Here is a 3,786-nt window from a genome sequence, read left to right as displayed (position 1 = left end):
AACGACAACATTGAATACCGATCGACTACCAGGTTAATTTAACATGGGCAACTGATTACAGGCGATGCTGACCTTGTTGTCTTTACTAGCAGCTGTTGTTCAGTAAAAGTCTGCATTATTACGGAGGAAGCGGCTGTTAATGAAGCGATCAGTGACCAGCGGCGTTATCAGCCCTACGGAGCGGCCGTCTGAAGTCACGGTTAGCAGTAAATGCTATTCACGAGCCTATCACGTGAAGCTCACAAACAACATTGATTACCGATCGACTACCAAGTTAATTTAACATGGAGAACTGATTATAGGTGATGCTGACCTTGTCGTACTAGCAGCTGTTGTTCAGTAAAAGTCTGCATTATTATGGAGTAAGCAGCTTAATGGAGCGATCTTCCTGTTTACATCGACACACACGCGCATGCCCAGTGTACGTGAAGAGTCACGCGATACTCGTTTTCAGGCATGTTAGTATGGACAGAGATCATTTGGAAAACGGTGTTGCAACACCGTGTGGACAGAGATCATTTTTGTTTTACGTTTGAAAATGGAGTAGTATGGATGTAGCCTTAGCAAGTCATGCACTGTCAATAGCCCTCATACACCATAACATCCACAATTATAATATATTGTATAGTTTTGAATGCACCAAACATTATTGCAAATCCTACACATTGTATTTACAGCATGTATACATTATGCATCATGCAGCAACCTCCGGTTCTGCTGAGTGAAGCTAATACGGAAGACTCTTAAAACTTGCATTCTCTGCTGACCAGCAGGGGCGAATCCTCCGGTTGCAAAAATAAGTCAGATTGTATAGAAGTCTATGAGAAAATGACTACTATTTAGAGTCAAATAGACCATAAAGCAGGGTATGCTTTAGGGCGGCTTACAGTGATTGACAGTTCACTGCCGCTACCAGAGCTGTATACAGCGTCACTACTTCACTCCTCTGCATTACAAATATGGTCACTTCAGTTCACTGGTTGCAAAAAAAACAACATGGCGGCTTGAGGCTTCATAACTCCAGTCATGAGAATGAGTATTGTGTGAAGGTAAATTATAACGTTATCATGATGTGTTCACGTGTGATCTCGTAAAATGTAGTGTTGGTGAGAAATTCGAATAAATCCAGTTGTTTGAAGATGTTTCACAACATAATAAATAGATATTAGAGATGAGTTATGACCGTTTACACTAGCTCTAACAGTTTATTAAAACTACTGACAAGATTTCTTTTAATCATTAAAAATACAATCTTTGATTTCCTTATTTCAATTCTGTTTTAGGAAGAAAAAACTACTATAAATGACTATAACGAAGTGAAAAGATGGCATTTAGAATTTTTAATAGTTTACACTGACTTAAGAAAAGGCAAAAAAGTCTTGTAGACCAGCTGCTATAATCAAACAACATAGGAATCTGTATCTACCAATATGGATCATCAATGATCTGCAATTAGTATCAGCGGCAAAAAAACGCGACCAGGGATCTAAAAGTTGTATTTGCTCCGATCCGATCTGCGAGTTTTATGATTTGTTGCACCAGTAAGTATTACTAACCGTTTTGGAAAGTCCCTTCATTTCCTGCCTGCACTAAAGCACAACTCAGTCTCTCCCTGCCTGCACTTTCATTGTGTCGTTGTCTCTCACTCCCCACCAGCTTCCTCTTCTTTTTGCAACACGGCAACAGTCAAATAAATAAGTCAATAAAGTACTACGCCGTTATGTAAACTCGCCTCACCGCTGTGCTTTTTGTACTTGTATTTTTGCACCAGAAGCTGTGCGTCCCGTACACAGGAGAGGGCGTGGTGTTGTTAGACCGCTATCCACAACACCCACATTGGTGATTAAGATGCACTCGCGTGAACGCCATCATGCGAAATCACGGAGATAACGGCAACGAACAACGCGGTTTACGGTTGGACACATTTAAAAGAAAAGGTTCAGAGAAAAATGCATTAAAAATAGAAAACGTCGACGTGTCCTCTAACCCCCAACATGACTTACCTTGTCATCACATGTCACCTAACGTAACGCATTTTCTCCGCGCTCCCTCAAAAACCGACACAAAAGATCGTTCACCTAAAGCTAGAAAGGCCCTCAGCCCAAGGAGCCCCTATGGCGGCTGTCCATGCACGTCCACGGGTCCCAAATAGAGAAGCTGGGGGCTGAATTTCCTCTAGGTTAGTCCCACTGAAGCCACAGTCCTCGTGTGCTACTGCAGCGCGCAACTCTGAGAAAGTTTCCCTGGTAGTCTCCGAGTTTAGAAAGGAGCAGAGCCAACCGACCGGACCGTATATATTACGCACGGCGTGGGCTCTGATTGGTGGGTTGAAAAGGGGCGGGTATGATTGCGTGTCAAAAAAAGAAGAAGCTTGTAGTAGAAAAACATGTCGCAGGAGACAGAAATCACAAAGCAGATACTTTTGTTGCAAGTTACAAAAACCGAGTCAGTATATGGAGCGAGTGAAAAATCCACTGTAATACATGTTTTTTATTCAGACCAGAATCCAGATCACACTGAACACACTGTGGTACTGTGTGTGTGTCTGCTGGCTCTGATTATTTGTCTCAAGGGCCTCTTTTCTCACTCATGTTTTCAAGTGTTCTCATTTTGGCAATAACAAGGCTCACTGTCCTGTCAGAGGGCTTTACAGTCTAACTAGACAGGAAATCACCATAAGAGTGATTGTATCAGGCACTGTTATTTAAGAGTATATGGAAAATACTACAATATATTGTAATATTTGAAATTAGACAACTCAAATAAAGATTGTTCACATAATGTACCCTCCGTTGTTATTATTATTGTATCAAATGTTTGACTCTTAACTCTATGAGCTGAATGCTAAAGTGAAGTGCACATACAATTGCAACATGTCTTATATTTGAAGAGGCAAGTCAAAAAAGCTCGGTTCATTTTGAAGAAATAAAGAGCCACTAAACGTGACAAATTAAGTGAATTGCTTTCCAAGGCATTGTGGGATTAGGTGATTAGGTGCCTTTTATATGCTGGCACTGATTGGGGGGAGGAACCTAGCCTGAGGGCTGCGTTCACAACCCTACACTTCCTTCTCTGGGGAGCATTCCCCACTACATCTGCATGAGTTTCTTTAGAACAAAGAAATGAGCAGAGCACACAACTGATTTATACACACATTACAGTGGCTTATAGACACACACTGATACTCTAGCACAGGGGTATTCAATTAAAATTCCAAAAGGTCCAGATTGAGAAAATCTCCTCGGGCAAAGGTCCAGAACATTACAATAATATCTAACTTGCGCTATTTAGTGCCATATATATATATATATATATATATATATATATATATATATATATATTCAAGAAGTCTAGTAGTAGTAACGTCTCTGTGTAGTCAACAACTGTCAAATCAAATAAAGAAAGTACACATCAATTATATTTTAACAATTATTATTCTCAGTTTTCAAATTTAACTGGATGGATTATAAATAATAAATAGAAATACATAAATACATGTTCTCTAATTTCAAGTAAAATAAGAGCTGCATTAAAGAATAACTGACATAACAGAAAGCTTTTCAAAAATGTGCATCTTCAAATAAAGTAATTCATTTTAGAAACATTAATTTCACTGAATTGCCCTGCAGCTTTAAATTCAGTTCATTCAGGTGTGAAGTGATGCCAATCAAAAAAGCCACAATATTACATTTTTCTCATCTTCTAAAAAGAGAAATCAGTGAGCATGGACTTTATCTGTGGTTATTAAACCACTTGTTTCAGCTCTATTCTCTCTGTTAACATCAT

The sequence above is a fragment of the Anarrhichthys ocellatus genome, unplaced genomic scaffold (genome assembly GCF_004355925.1).
Source record: "Anarrhichthys ocellatus isolate YVR2014 unplaced genomic scaffold, GSC_Weel_1.0 scaffold49, whole genome shotgun sequence".
In the NCBI taxonomy this organism is placed as follows: Eukaryota; Metazoa; Chordata; class Actinopteri; order Perciformes; family Anarhichadidae; genus Anarrhichthys; species Anarrhichthys ocellatus.
The sequence above is the reverse complement of the archived record's forward strand: the minus strand, read 5'-3'. Positions refer to the sequence as shown.